This window comes from Artibeus jamaicensis, unplaced genomic scaffold, assembly GCF_021234435.1.
Source record: "Artibeus jamaicensis isolate MK-2021 breed Jamaican fruit bat unplaced genomic scaffold, CSHL_Jam_final contig_908, whole genome shotgun sequence".
NCBI lineage: Eukaryota > Metazoa > Chordata > Mammalia > Chiroptera > Phyllostomidae > Artibeus > Artibeus jamaicensis.
Genome location: NW_026522009.1, coordinates 5,790,542 through 5,807,543, shown reverse-complemented (window position 1 = coordinate 5,807,543; position 17,002 = coordinate 5,790,542). Strand labels below are relative to the sequence as shown.

Here is a 17,002-nt window from a genome sequence, read left to right as displayed (position 1 = left end):
AAGGAACATAAGTGATGTGAAGGACAGTAAATTAGCAATACACTGTAAAAGAGAGAACAGAGGAAACCTGTCAAGTGATACAATATAATCAGTGAAGAAGGTGCAATATAACAAGCAAAGGAGACTATGTAGAGAGAAGAGGAATACAAAATAATATTATTAAAATAAGAGAGGTAAGAATAATGAAAATAATAATACCATTATGCAGTAACTTGCAGGTTCTCTGTTATAGCAAAGTGAAATTTGTCTCACTTTCTCAACTGTTGGGATGTCCCCTCTTTCGGTCCAACTCTGGTCTTTTCACAGTTCCAGGTTTTTTTGTCTCATTTGTGGGTTTAAAAAAAAGCAAGGGAAGGGAGGAAGAAGAGATAAAATTGAAAAGAAAGGAAGGAGGAATAAAACAAGAAAGAAGGAAAGAGAGGGAAAAGATCTTGAAAGATAAAATAATAAAAATTAAAAAAAAGATTAGTTAAAAATAATCTTGTTGGTTTCAAACTGGCCAAACCGGTTTTTCTGGTCTTGCTGGCTGCAGAAGGCTGAGGGGAGATTGGTATGGCTTTTCTCCTTTCCTGGTGTGCACTCAGCCAGTCTTGCATGCACTCTCCCTAGAGCTAGTCTGGCACCTCTCCCAAGTGCCTTGGGTGTAGGATACAGATCTTCTTCAGAGTCTCTTTCCTCAGGTTACCACTGGCACGTGCTTGGCCAGGCTGCCTTGGTCCCTTCCCAGTGCCATGGGGATGCACAGGGCCTTCTTCACAGCCTTCCATGCGACCTTCAGCACAACCTTGGATTGCTTCCCGGCTGGGTGGGGAGGAGGCCGAGAAGCTGTTGCAGGAGAATTCCCCAATTTTTGCTTTTGAGAAATTCCTCCTACCCAAGCCTGCTGCTCTGTACAGCCCAATTCTCCATCCATACTGGTGACTATCAGGGTCAGTGCATGCCACTGTGTGACTTTCAACTCTCTCAAGCTGGCGACCACAGACTCCAAGGATGATCACAGCCCCTGTGTGTTTGCTTCTTTGTCCTTATCCTCCTCTCTGCAACTTCAAGTAACTAGGTCTCTCCTGGTGCTGCTTATACCTTGTTTGGCCGGGGAGGGAGGGAGCAGTTGACCTGGCTCTCTCCCAAGGACTCTGTGGTAGGCCCCTGGCTCCCAAGGAGTCTGCATTAGACCCGGTGCTGGGCCTGGGGATACAGCCACCCTGGTCCCTGAGCTGGTCCCTGGGACCTTGTTATCCTGAAGCACTCATCTTACTGTCTGCTTTTTCAGTGTCCACTGCAATTTTTGGTCTCTTATTTTCATATCTGCTGGGGTACTGTTGGCTGTTTGCTCTGTTTCTCCATAGATTGGCTAGGTTTTGCTCCCGTGTGTAGGGGGAAGTGGAATCTGCTCCCTCCTCCTCCGTCGCCATCTTCCTCTCCTCTGTGCATTGATGTCTATTTCTCTCTCTTTCTCCCTCCCTCCATCTCTCTCTAAAAAATAAATAAATAAGATCTTTAAAAAATGACTCAAAGTATGAGCTGTATGAGACTAAGTGTGAAAAATTTGTGTCTCAATTAAAGAGGGAAATACATTGGACCAACCAGACATGTTGAATGTAATTAAGTGTATGTTACAGGTATGTAAAGTCCATTAATAAGAAACCTTGGTCAGGGACTGAAAAAGAAGTTGGTCATTCAGGAAAACAGAGTTGGACAAAATCTGAGGTATGAAAAATGTCGATGAAGGTGAAAGTCTCAATCAAGGACAACCTTCATGACCAAAGGAAAGACTGGCCAGAGTGTTTCCATGATCAGATCTCAGTGTAACTTAAGTTATTTTCATCTGAATTTAGACAAAAATGAAATTAAAGCTGAGGCAGGAAGGACATTGTTTCTAGAAAATATAAAGGTGGTACAAAGGGAATAGTTTGATTTTCATGTGAACAGAAATATTAGTAAGGTGTTAGAAATAATGTGGATCTCAAGAAACAAGGCCCCAAATTCTGAACATGAGAATTTTGAGGATGTCCTAAATGGGATGATAGAGCAGGAAGAGTAGTTGACATATACATAAAGGCATGTTATGTGCCAGTACCATTAAATGTTTTACTCTCGTTTTACCTTTTTAAGCCTGACCACACACAGTTTCTGGGAAAACTTAAGCTCAGAAAGGTTGATTATATAACATTAGTCAAACTAAAACTAAAGTTACAAATCGACATTTCAGTAGAGAGTGTCTGTTTGAAAGTCTGACTTTTCACTATTTGTGTGTTTTCATGAAAATGCATTCAAGTTTCACTTAATTTTGCCACTTTGGCTCAAATCACTTGTGTGCTTGATCTAATATGTACATGAGCTGCACTGTACTACATCGGACAGATGTCCCCTGAAAGACCCCCGGGAGCCACGAGAGTGGTCTAGAGGAAGCTCTGTCCCAATATTCAGACTTCTAACTGAAGAAGTGAAAAGGCAGTTGAAGATGGCTAAAAATGTAGAATAATGTAGGAGCAGAGGAATGGAATATATAAAGCAAAGCAAGGGTTTCTTTGGATATATTCCCAGAAGAGGGATCACTGGGTCAAAAAGCAGATCTATTTTTAATTTTTTGAGGTATCCCCATAATGCTTTCCACAGTGGCTGCACCAGGGTGCATTCCCACCAGCAGTGCAAAAGGTTCCCTTTTCTCCATATCCTCACCAGCACTTATTGTTTGTTGATTTACTGATGATAGTCATTCTGACAGGTGTGAGGTGATATCTCATTGTGGTTTTAATTTGCATTTCTCCCCTTAAATTCCCTCCCCCTCCCCTCTGGTTACTGTCCCTGTTTTCTATTTCAGTGTCTGTTTTTATTTTGCTTGCTTGTTTGTTTAGCTTTTTGTTAAAGGTGAGATCATATGGTATTTGTCTTTCAACCCCTGGCCTATTTCACTCAGCATAATGCTTTCCAGTTCCATCCATGCTGTTGCAAAGGGCAGTAGCTCCTTCTTTCTCTCTGCTGCATAGAATTCCATGGCGTAAATGTAGCATAGTTTTAAGATCCATTCATTTACTGATGGGCACCTAGGTTGTTTCCAACTCTTGGCTATTGTAAATTGTGCTGCTATGAACATTGTGGTGCATAGGTTCTTTGAGATTGGTGTTTTAGAGTTCTTAGGATATAATCCTAGCAGTAGAATTGCTGGGTCAAAAGGCAGGTCCATTTTTAGTTTTCTGAGAAAATTCCATACTATTTTCCATAATGGTTGTATCAGTCTACAATCCCACCAACAGTGAACTAGGGTCCCCTTTTCCCCACACCCTCTCCAACATTGTTGTTTGTTGCTTTGTTTATGATAGCCATCCTGACCAGTGTAAAGTGGTATCTCATTGTGGTTTTAATTTGCATCTCTCTGATAGCTAACGATATTGAGCATCTTTTCATGTGTCTCTGGATATTCTTCATGTCCTCTTTGGAGAAGTGTCTATTCAAAGTCCTTTTCCCACTTTTTAATTGGGTTGCTTGTCTTCTTAGAGTGGAGTCATGTAAGTTCTTTGTATATTTTGGAGATTAAACCTTTGTCTGAGGTATCATTGGCAAATATGTTTTCCCATACAATTGGTTGTCTTGTTAGTTTAATACTGTTTTCTTTAGCCGCGCAGAAGCTTTTCATTTTGATGAGATCCCACTTGTTTATTCTTTCCTTTATATTCCTTGCTCTAGGGGATGTATCATTAAAAATGTTGCTGTGTGAAATATCTGAGATTTCCCCGCCAATGTTCGCCTCTAGGACTTTAATGGGTTCATGGCTTATATTTAAGTCTTTTATCCACCTTGAGTTTATTTTGGTGTATAGTGTAAGTCAGTGCTCAAGTTTCATTTTTTTGCACATAGCTGTCCAGTTCTTCCAACACCATTTGTTAAAGAGGCTATCTTTACTCCATTTTATGTTACTGCCCCCTTTATCGAATATTAATTGACTGTAGATTTCAGTTTTTAATTTGAAAAATAAATAAAGCTTAATTATTAGAGTCATGTGGGGGAGAATTTTATAGCTAAAGACGAGCATGGAGAAGATTATAGTATGGCTATGAAGGAAAATAATAACTCTACTTGTTTTAAAACAATCAAATTCAAACACTGATATTTGATAATACTCATAGAAAAAAGAAATAAAAACAAGTAATTTTATTTGTATATGTAGTCAGTAACACTGAAAGTATCACTACTGAAATTAGGATTGGATAATTATCATAACCGGAATATGTGATTTGCTATAATGGGAAAACATTATTAAATTGTGTATAATTATAGAAAATTGCTATTATGTGACCACTGTGCAAGTATACAAGGTAGTAGTATTATATGATCCAGAACAATATACATTGCAATCAGACATTATTAACCTCCATTGAGGTTTTTTAATTATTTATATCGGAAAAAATAATCCTGGGATAAAGTTAAATAGAACTATAAACTCAAATTCCTTAAGAATACCTTCCTTCTCTCTCCTCTCTTCTTCTCCCCACTTTCCCTTTCTCTCCATTCTTCACTTTCCTTTTTTTGTGTGTAAGTCACTATTTTTATTATTCTAAGCATGATAGCTTTCATACTTAGAGCTTTTTATTTTATTTCAAGTAAAAAAAGAACAAAGTGAAAAGAACTAAAGGTCTGTTTTTCAGCTTCAGAATCATAAATATTATGTTTTATATCATAAAGCCAAAGAAGGAGGGGAACTGTATACCTGGATGCTATAGAAAAACATGTTATTTTTCTTGAAAAAAGGACTTAATGGGAGTGGGCCATAGTATGGTGATTGTTAGTGGGAAGGGAGTATTAGAGGATTATATGGTAATAGAAAAATATAATAAAGGTTATATATTTAAACAAAGAAAGAGAGAAGAACATGTTCCTTTTCTCTATTTTTCCCAATCAGTTTCTAACTCATAATATCCCTTTAAAAAAAACTTATGATAGCTTGTAAATTTATAACTCTTATTACAGCAAATGTTTCATGTTTTCTTTTTGGAGGTCAGATATACAGCTGAATGAAACTATTCTCCAATAATTCTTACATATTTCTCTTTTTTCTAAGGAAGTTTTATTACTTGATTTCATCATGAGACAAAAAAAATTGTCTTTTTATTTCTATTGTCATTTCAGCTTCTCTACTACAAAAGTGTAGATATCCTGTTTAAACTCAGGAAAGTGCTGACTACTTTATCACTTACTGTTAATTAAAACACACTTGTCACATATTTTTCAGCATTGAAGTTGTATTTGACCTTGAAAAACTCTGAGGTCCAACTCCCAGACAAGATTTAAAACTGGGATACATTTTTTTCTTTTCTCTAAATCTCAATTAATCTTTCAGAAAACTGCTTTGCTCTTGCATTAATTTGATTACTTCTACTTATATCCTTTCTTAATTTTCTTTTTAAATAAATGTGTAAAATCCTTTTATTATAAATTTTCAGTATTACAAATTCATTCCCTTTATTAAAATAACTTTACTTTTTGAGAGAACCTTGAGTCAATTCTTAAAGAGAAAACTTGAACAATTCCTATTTCTCATACCTGTTCCTTCCAAAAGAGGATGCTTCAGTCCATTAACTCAGAACCAAAGGACAGAAAAGGGTGTCATTGTAATATATAAAGACATAGCATGATCCACAAATACATGTTATCTGTGTGGAGAAATTTTCTGTACAATACATCTATCATTTTGTTCTATCACTAGAGATAATTGTGACCAGGATATTTATGAGGATGTGAAAATAATGATCACATTCACACTTCCACACCAAGTCCTATGTGACACACACACTTCTAGGCATCCCCATAGTTATTCTATAACCTAACACACAGGTACACACTGTGAAACTTATATGACTTCTAGGTTTTACAGAACAGCAGATGAAGAGAGTTTGTGTAACAAGTGTTAGCATCAGTAGGTGGTGGAATTGGATGAAAGCCCAGGCCATTTGCTTCAGAGTCTCCGTTCTTAAGTACCATATAAAACACTGGTAATGAAGGGCCCATCACAATGTGTGTCATGAACATTGATTTCACCCTCTCTCCAAATTTTTTCTTGATTTTCTCATCAAAGGATACCAGTTAAAAGAAGAAAAAATAGTCATATATGTAATTACTGGGGCAGAAAAATATTTCCTTCTAGGTTCTTTGGCTGGCCTAAAACTGAATTGATATAAGGCAGATGGACAAGACAAAACACACAGAAGTTTAATAACATGTTAACCACCTGTACACATGCACCAGACCAGGGAAACCGAGTAACTCCCTGAACTGGGCAAAGCAGTCACCTTAAACAGCATCTTCAGCTAAAGACAAAATTTGATGTTGAGAGTGGGGTCTGTCATATATGGGAGGTTACCAGGGAAAGCACAGTAAACAAAGGTTGAGTGGTTGTGCAGACTTGAGTCACTGCCTTCTCCACTGAGAACAGTGGCCTGAGAGTTAAAGTCACCCTTTTTTAAATAGCAAGGAGAGGGAGACACCCTTGCAAATGGAGATTTCCTTTATAGATGTCAATGTTTCTTACAAAAGGGTAACTTTCACTCAGTTTTCAGAGTTTCTCTCCTATCTGTATGTTTGTTTGTGTGTGTGTGTATTTAAATAACCATTTTAGAATAATCAATATGCCAAAAGGGATTGTTTGGTACATTTTGATTTCCTTTATAATAATTATATGAGTAGTTATTTAAATAGACTTTGTAGTAATATTGTTCTAAGATATTTTTATTAAAAATCTCAAGTAATTTAGGCACTTGATTTTTTTCTCATAAAGAATAATTCAAATACATAAAGTTTCTGTTAAATGATATTTACATATATACAAACTGTCTAAAATAAATTGCTATAAAATGAGGTAGCAATGTTTTCATTCTACCATATATTAATAGTAAAGGTAGTAGAAACCCCTTTTTACTAGGTATTCAGTTTTCGCTCATCCCCAATTCCTCCTGTTTCCTCTGATACTTTAAACATGCAACAGAGAACAGGTTCATGTGTAGGTGTGCCTTGTCACATTGGAGCACTTTTTGGAGGGGAACAGGGTAGCTGTGTCATGCCAGCAACAAATCTTAAGAGATATTTCTGTCCATAAACTTTTGCAAGAAATTTTTTGAAATAGGAATTTGAGATAATTTTTTTTGAAAAATCTATCTAAATAAAATCTTAAAGTGTGTAATGAAAACATTAAAGATTGTCACTCACTGTTGGAAATAATACCGGCAAAAAATTTCAGAAAGAATATTAGAAAACAGAGATATTTGATTCATGAAACCATATTTGTAAACCTGATCGATGCAGCCCACTCAAGTACTCAATTTTATACAAATGAGGTTTCCAAATATTCAATTTTAACTGGTCTAAATTGTGCAGTTCTGATTGGTTAATATACAAGGAGATTATAATGTAATTTCTGATTGATCCAGGCAGGTCTCAATCTTTGGTTGAAAGATAAAACCTGGGTTTCCCTTTTGTGTTTGACTTATGCAGCTTAAACAAGTGGGGCATAGTGTGGAAAGCCTATAGTTCATAGTTTCCCTTGTAGCAAATGCCCACCAAACTCATATTATTCACAAAATTTGAATCTTTAGTTTACCACGGAAGTCCACATAACCAGAGAAATTTCTTCCCACAGTCTGTATCAAATAATTCTTTCTTCTCCATCTTCACAGTAATTGATGTCTTCTCAGACGTCATAATGTCTGTCCATCGAACAGCAATTTATGCACAAAAGAATATGCTTTATGTTTTGAATAAATTGACAAGAGTTTATGTTTGAAGAGAATATCCCCATGACAGATTTTAGTTATACCTTATCCACTTAATTGATTTTGTTATTTCAAGACAAAGAGGAAAGTTATTAATTATATTATTTGAAGGATAAAACATAAATTGTAGAGGTTTATTAAATATTCTAGGATTGATCATATATTAATATGTTAGCTGAGCTTTACTGCCAAATACTATGTATTAAAAATTTATCATTTATAATATATTTATATGCATATACATTTTATATATATTTACCTTTTTGAGAAATATGAATTAAAATATAATCTAATTTTATTTATAAAAGTAAAATTTTATATTTTTTAGATTTTATATATTTTTCTAATATATGTATTTTATATTAGATTAGATAAACAATAACAATTATATTTTTCTCATTGAACAAAATCAAATTTTACATGTTCCAAAGGGTGATAACTGGCAAGCCATACAGAAAAGTGCTGGACCACATACAAATTAGCTTTATTGTTCTATAATATCTTACTGGGTTACAAGGTTAATTAGTACCATAGGCTATATGCATTATTCATAATTGCAATCAGGCTTTTATTCTGCTGGGTCTTTATCAAGTGCAAATTGTTGTTCTTAAAACCTTGATAAACTATTTTTATATTTAATTTACTGAATTATATTGGTGATCCACACATAAGTTCATATACTTTAAATATTCTGAAGATGTCATTCATATCTAGAAAAATTGACAATAAGATTAAAGACTGTTGTGTAGTAAGTCATAAACTTTTAAAACTGAAAAAAAGTTATTTTTGAGTATTGGAGAGATTTTTTAATTTTAATTCATTTTCTGTATATCCTATAAAGAAAGCTTTAATAATGCCATGTTTAGTGGCAATAGTTTCCCATTACATATTGATTTTTAAAGTATATTTTTCATACATTTATAAAGTAATTAATTAATTTTCTCTCAGTAGAACATGAATTTTGTGAGCCTAGGGACTTCAACATGTAGAAATCACTGACCTATACTTTAAACATATTTTTAAATAAATTAAATAAATATATGTATACACATGCAAACAAGTATATGTATCTTTAGCCTGCAGTTTAGTAGGACTCATATTATGGAGTTAAAAATGAAGAAGAACATCTTGTCTCGATTATAACTCCTGTAATTCCTCTCCTTTTATATAAAGGACACAAATAGAGAAGAAAGGAAAAGTGGAGGTAGTAATAAAGCAGCATAGAAATGGTTGTGTTATTCAAAGTTGTAGAATAAAATCAGTCATCTTGTATGAATTCCAACCATTTTCATACATTCTCTACCACTGCAGACTGAATTTTTATTAAATATAGGTAAATTGCTAAATTTCTCTTTTTTCCTCTTTTTCTGAGTCCTTACTTAGATCATTAGGATTACCCACAAGTAGCACAACTGCAAGCCAGTTCAGGAACTCTTCCTATGTCCCCAGGGACTACACAATTCACTTTCATAGATGTTCCTGTAACTTTGACTTATGTAGAGACCAGACATTGTAAGATTTCAACTTCAGGAAGGCACTTCAATTTACTTTTTAATAATTTGTTCATAAACAAATTATTTTTATTTCCCATTGGGTATGGTTAGGAAAATCTGAGACTGTTTTTTTTTTTTTGCTTTTTGTTTTTTCCATTGCCAGTCACTTCTGATATACAAACAATAATATAGTGCTTGCCCTCCAGATGAATAGAACAGTAAGAGAAAATATTTCATGAATGAGGAATACCCACTTTTGCTTCTCTAATGCATAATTTCCATATAATTTTGTTTGAGTCTAAAATTTAATATGGCAAATTATACAAAGTTAAATATACCTACTCCCTTAATTTAGCCTAAGAATAGAATTACGGCATCCAGAAAATTAGTCATTACTGATCGTCTCATGGAAATTTCTACATACATTGAAGTCACTTCATTAACAATGCTGGTTTCAATCTATTAAGCTTTTCTTTCTTTTAAAGGACACTGAGCATTTATTTTCACAAGGTGAAAAGCATTAGGACTTCCTCAGTAACCTCTTTGATAAGGCATCATTTTTATTCATGAGGGCTCCACCCTCAGGACTTTAAGCATCAGGCAGACCCCTTCCTTTCAATACCATCAACTTTGGAGGCCAGAATTTCAACTTAAGAAAGGGGAGAGGGGCGTGAGGCACAATCATTCAGGTCATAGCCAAAGGTAATAAATTCTAAATCTTAGAAGTGGCAGGATATGCATTTTCTTTGGGTCTATACTCTCGCACTGGGTCCAAATATCCCTTCATTCAGATTCCGTTTACTTGAATACTAATTGTTCAGAGTAAAGGTCAAAGAATGAAGTCAGTTGATTTAAAAACAATGCATGACTAAATGAAATCCAAGTAAAAATAATGTTGATTGTATGAATACAAGTTTCACAACTTTGAAATATGGAATAATTTCAAAACCATTGATTCATCACCATGTTTCACTTAAAAGCATGCCTTGTAATGCGGGGTAGTTAAGAATACCACTTTAGTTTCAGTTAAATCACATACTTTATCACATTAATTAGTATTATTAATTTGAATTTTATTGGGTCTGTAGTTCTGACTGTATTAACTTTGTCAGATTATTTGGTTTCAGAGTAATCACAAATATAAAATAATTTTATTTTCAGCTTTACATTTGTATATACTAACTAAGGTGATAGAAAAATTTTAAAAAAACATTATAAATACTGAGAGTTTTTTTCTTTTAAAAAGTGACATTATTCAGGTTTTAGAGCTCTATCTTAAATGATCGCTGTCCCTTTTCTTCTTAAATATTAAATCATTGGATTATTTTCAGGTTTAGTACTTTAGTTTATGCACATTTACCATTAATTGTATACTCTTTAAGATATTTTCTCAAATATCAATAGAGGGATTAAAATTTAAAGGATAGAAACAATCTAATCTTTGTTGCACATTCATAATTTGCACTTGTGTAAGTTACTTCCTCTTTAATTGAGAATCAATGAAGAATTATTTTCAGCACTGTGATGTGTGTGTATCTGCATTGATGCCCTAACTCAAAAAGTCTTGGTTTTGTTGGTTTCAAGACACTGTGCTCAGAAAAAGCAGAATTTATAATTTCATATTTCTTATTGATTCATAATTAGTTAAAAATCAGCTCTTTAAGAAATGGAAATGGTCAAATTTGAATCAATTTGACTGGAACTATTAGACATTAGTATAAGTGATCCAAAGAAGCTAAAGAATCATTTTATCAAATATGGGGAGAACAAACAGAATGAATAATGAGAAGAATTATATTCCTAACTTTATGGCTAAAATCTTTTAATAATATGAAGCATTAATTATAACATTCTAAATATAATTATATTCCTTTACTTTAATATTTATATATCACACATCAAAACTTGATTTAAGATACACTGCCACAACTCTGAAAAGACAGATGACAGTTTAGAATATATTATATATGATGAGTTCTGTCTAGAAAAGGTCCAGCCATTGTTAATATAATGGGAACTGTTTGGGTGACATCAAGGTAACCTGGCACCTAAGGAGAGTGGACTGGAATGGCCATGCATGAACAATGATGATTTCATTGTACTAGTGAGCAGGGGCAGTAGATGCCCATGAGTGAGCATGTGTTCTGTGTGGCTGTGGCATTCAAAGTGACTGAATGAGTAGAGCTACGAATCTGCATCAAATTTTGTGTTAATCTGGAACATTCTTCCATGAAAACTACTCAGATAATTCAGAAGGCTGCAGTGATGGGCAGCTGGTGACTGGTAACTTCATTACAACAATGTGCTTGAACATGCATTACAACTCATGCAATTCTTTTGGCAAAATGTCAAATCATCCAAGTGGTTCACCACCCCAAAGCCCAGATTTGGTGTCCTGTGACTTCTGTCTTTTTTCCATTAAATCACCTTTGAAAGGGACAAGTTTTCAGACCATTGATGAGATTCAGGAAAATACAACAGTGCAACTGATGGTGATTAGGAGAACTGTGTGAGGTCCCAAAGTGCCTATTTTGAAGGGAACTTAGGCATCATTGTCCTATGTATGATATTTCTTGCATCTTCTTCAATAAATGTCTCTATCATAGTACCTAGCTGGGTACTTTCTGGACAGACCTCATCTATTCTTCACCAGATGCCCACAATTCGACATACAAACATTTATTTTCTCTCTTCTGGGTCATACCTGGGAAGAACACTGTCAGCATCATTAATGAGATGAAACAGTAGACATTCCACATTCTCATGCCAAACCATTTATTTAGTTATTTTGTAGTTAAAAATTTTGCATAAGGTTTTTTAAAATAAATTTTAAGTTTTAAAGCCTAAAAGAAGTACTGTACGTTCCGACTTAAAAGTATGCTTTTCTATCTAAAGTAGCAATTTCTATCTAATCTTAACATTTCAAAACATTGTTTTCCACATTAAGTCTCATTTTCCGGTTTAATGTATGTTTAAAGATCAAGTCAGTGTGATATTAAATTATTTCTAAAAAATATACCCCTACATACTCTTTTTTAAAGTAAGATTTAGTGTTTTAGTCCAATATAGAAAACTACAATTACGGTGTCTGGAAACATGCTAAAATGAGTAAAAGAAAGCATGAAAAGCACCTTTCTTTTCTCATACTTACTTTAGCTTGTTGCCAAATTGTCACTATGTGTTCACATTAAATAATGTCTTGTTTTCTGTGCCCTTTCTGTTCCCCCTTTTATAAAAAAAATCAAATATCTAACTTTTAATTGCAAACAGTAAAATCTTTACCTGCATGCAACTTTAAATTGTATACATCCTTTATATAGTGGGAGCCTTTACAAGTTTGCTTTAATTGCTGTCGACATTTTGCACCAAGTGTATATTAATACGCAGAGTGACTGTGAGTGATACAGTCGTCCGATCTCTATGTCTCTCTCTCTGCTTTCTGGATCTGTCTGCGCTCTCCGTGTCCTGGTTCCTTGCAGATGAACCAGGCTTCCTTTCCATCCCTGATCATGCTAGTGGAAAGGCTGGGCATCGAGTCCCTGGCTAACTTGGGTGCCTTTGAAGTCTCCTCCTCCACTTGTGGTGTGTGTTCCTGACTCTTCTATGCAGAGAGGGAGGAGGAAATAAAATGCAGCCATCATTTTTCTGAGTGTAAAAATTTGGAAGTGCATACATAACAAGGTTGCCTGCTTTATGAGGTATATATGTACTAGAAAAAACAGGGGACGGGAGTAGAGTTATTTAGGAAGGGTGTTACCTGAGAAACTCAGTCGATAATTCTATGGGACTTCAATTACACATTTGAGACGGGTTTCAAGATAGGTAGAGATTTAGACTTGGCTGGTGTAGCTCAGTGGATTGAGCACAGGCTTGTGAAGCAAAGGGTCGCTGGTTTGATTCCCAGTCAGGGCGCATGCCTGGGTTGCAGTCCAGGTCCTCAGTAGGGGACACATGAGAGGCAACCACACATTAATGTTTCTCTCCCACTTTTTCTCCTTCCCTTCCCCTCTCTCTAAAAAATAAATAAAATATTTTTAAAAAGATAGGTAAAGATTTAGGTAAGAGAGATAAAGATTAGATATAGATGTAGAGGTATTCCAAGAAGTAATGCATTTTTGTGTGATAAAATAATTTATAATTAACTTGTATTTAACTAGCAAATAAATATTGAAGGCAATTAAATGTTAAATATTCTCCTCGGTATACAAAGTGCACAAAGAACAAAAAGGTTCCTGAGTTTATGGGGAACATTTCCAGTCCAATTGGTCATACACCCATCTGGTGTGAGAGAAATATGACAGGATTTTGTAAAAAGATTTAATTTGGATGCTAAATGTATACTTTCTATTTCACCTTTATTCTTTAAACTGACTTCCAGAAATTGTAACTATATTTCTGCTGATATTTTAAAGTTTAGATAGTTGGTTGCCTTTCTTCTGTACTATGCAATGTTTCTTTTTAAAATGAAGTCCCAGTTGTAAGTATCTAATTAACATATGAATACTGGCACAAATGAAATATCTGCTTAAAATTTTATTTTAGGCAAAGTAATAATCAATACATTGGGCTTAAATTATGATTTGGTAAATTAACTGACATGATAGGGTTTCCCTGTGTTACTATTCAAACACTACATCAATCACTTAGGGGCCTCAGTAGACTCAAAGTACCTTATTTCATAGACTACTGTCATATACTCACAGGATGGCAGAGATTTTTAAATCTCATACAAATGATACAATTGCCACTGATTTATAAAAGCCTTTGAAATGAACAGCCTAATTACCAAATGAATTAGCATACCTAAAAGTATTAGTTAAAGAAGATCCCTGGCAAATACTGAGATCCAACAGATAAACAATGGTCTTTTAAAAACATAAGTTCTCATAACAATTTTGGAAAACAGAATATATGCAGTTAGTATAAAATTTACTCAGTAAATTAACACTATAGTGATAGCCATTTAAACCTCTCATTCAGAAAATAAAATAATAATAATTACAAAAATAAACCTCGCCTTCAGATATGATTTTGAACAAATGTTTCTTTCTTCAGTTGGAAATAAAACACACACGCAAATGTTCTGTTGACAGTGTTGAACAGGTTTATACATGTTCAAGAAAAATAGGATTTCTTTTGCCATTTCTATGCTGTACAAGATTTATCTCTGTGTGGAGAGGGAATGCCATTCAAACTGATGGGCATGGAAAGAGGTGGCAGGGGACCAAGCATTTGCATCAAGTGTGAAGTCAAGGCTTGAACTCGCAGTGGCATTACTCCAAATGTCCTCTCATCCTAACTCCACGAACTTCTCACGTGTATCCAGAAGAATGATCTCCCCAGTCATCAGAGTGACAAAGTAAGTGACAATCCATAGGAAATAAGAAAATTATGCCAAAGCCTGTGGTAAGTAATAGGAAGTTTTAGTTTTTCATATTTATGTTTTACACTCAGACATTGTACTAATGTAATTTAGGGATGGCACTTAACCTGCTGAATGAATCGAAGTTAAGAGAGGTGATTGTAAATATGCTATGCCACTTGAGGTAAAAGATGATGGCACATTCCATGTAGTGCATGCCTTCAACAACTACTGTCTGAATCACATAGTACAGGGAACTTTAATTCCCCGATTAGATATCTACCTCTAGCAAAAATTGAAAGTTGCATGAAAAGGAAGCTTACCACCTGAAGTGCAAAGATGCATTTTCTCAAGAGTGAATTAAAAGGTGTGGAGTAAAGACCACATATTTTTGTACAACAAAGAGAGTCTTTTCATAAGTTTAAGCATGGTTTTGACTAAAAATCAAAATGTTTTTCAGTGTAGATTGTTCACAAAAGTAAGTAGATTTTCATTTTTCATCACCAAAACTGGCCAATAATCCACCATACTTATGAAAAAGAGTGAAAGAGGAGGATTAGATTATCATTTTGTAGAATCTAAAACAAGAGGGTTAAACAAACAAAACAAAAGATGAATGTGAATTTGAAACCATAGGACAATGTCAATGAAAAGAAGAAATAAGTTATGAAAGATTCTCTCATCCATTCCAACATAGAAACTTGCACAAATCTTTATTTTGAGTTTCCCTGAGGGTAAGTGGACAGTACTTTTCAATGTCTTTGGTTAATAGGCACAGAGTCTATATTCAGTGCTCCTTGCAAAATACAGTTTTTTAAATATTTTATTTATTTATTTTTAGATAGAGGGGAAGGGAGGGAGAAAGAGAGTAAGAAACATCAGCACGTGGTTGCCTACTGGGGACCTGGCCCACAAGCCAGGCATGTGCCCTGACTGGGGATCAAACTGACAACCCTTTGGTTCATAGTCCCACACTAAATCCACTGAGCTACAGCAGCCAGGCAAAATACATTTTTAGACATACACATTCAGATGTTACACACTACATTTCTGTGTAAGTCGTTTGAAAGAAAGTTGCATTTTTATTCTACTCAATTTTCAATCTCAGAATGTCATACGCTAATAAAGTTTGGCTATCACCAATTTGTATTTGAATAGCTACTTCTTGTCAGAACCCTTTTCTTAGGCTTTCTAGTTTTCTTAACAGATGAGATACTCAGAGACCTTCAACTGTGATGTTACTGTTATTAGTTATTTGTGGCAATATGGCAGCTATTTAAAATACTCATACATATTTTTACTATGGCAGGAGGTGTCAGTTTGACATTTTATGGACATTTCAACACCAAGTATTAAAATTTAGAAAAGATCATTAGAGTTCTGGTGCATCCTGGCTGACTGATAGAAGTAGAAGGTTACAATGAAGTTCATTTCTGGTGGTGAATACTCTACCAAATTCATCTCTTTTATGCCTCATATAATAAAGTACTTTGAGAACCAAAACATGTAAGAAACAAAATATTATATTATAATTATTCATATTTTTTCATTGGCGCTCACAGCACATTAGAAATAAATATTTTCAAGCTTTTGTTTGTTGCCAGTTTGATGAATGCCACAAATGGCGATGTGGAGTGAGTGTTTGTGGATGGGTGTGGGTAGTCGGTGTGAGATTTTTTTCATATTAAGTTTGTGAAATAACTAAATAAAATTAATTTAAAAAAGTTTGTGAGACTTATAAAAGGACGGCTATGCATAAATATACATTCCTGAAATTCTCACTCAAAAAACAAACCTACATCATAAAAATAAAGGAATTACTAAAACATAAAGGAATAGTATACATGTTCATTTTCCTGAACAACTACTCTTTGTTTTGAGTGGTCCCTGGTGCAGTTGCAGTTTTGGTAGGAAAACAACTTTACAATAATTAGTGTGCTGTCAGTTGCATTTTCTGCTGTTAAAGAAATAAGGAGTGCGGCCCAGACAAGTCCTGCAACCAGCAGGCACAGGCATTGCTAACTGGCAGATGTCTCTAACCTTCTCTGGGCTTCCAGGCCTGTACTTTCCCTGCCACTGCCATGAATCAAAATGGAACAGCACTATGCTGCCTCTCCGGATTTCCATCAAAAAAGCAAAGAATGTCAGAAAAAGAATGAAGAAAGTGGGTGGGTGCAGTTGAAGGAAGAGCATGAGGTTAATTTAGCAAATGATTCACCATTAATCTTGCAGCCTTAATTCCTCAAAGAAATGTATGGAAAGGTGTTTTAGAAGTCTTGGTTTCTTGGAGTGAATGTTTTAATGAAATCTTGTGAGGTATGTTGTGCATTTCAACTGAATTAGAAGAGTCTTAAGAGATGCTTTGTATAATATCACATACATCTGCC

The 17,002-nt window shown here is 34.6% G+C and overlaps 1 protein-coding gene across 3 annotated transcripts in view; it reads left to right on the top strand.

Annotated features, from left to right (window-relative positions):
• EPHA5 (EPH receptor A5) overlaps positions 1-17,002 on the top strand; it is a 327,487-nt gene that overhangs the window by 92,170 nt on the left and 218,315 nt on the right. The window lies entirely within an intron of this gene.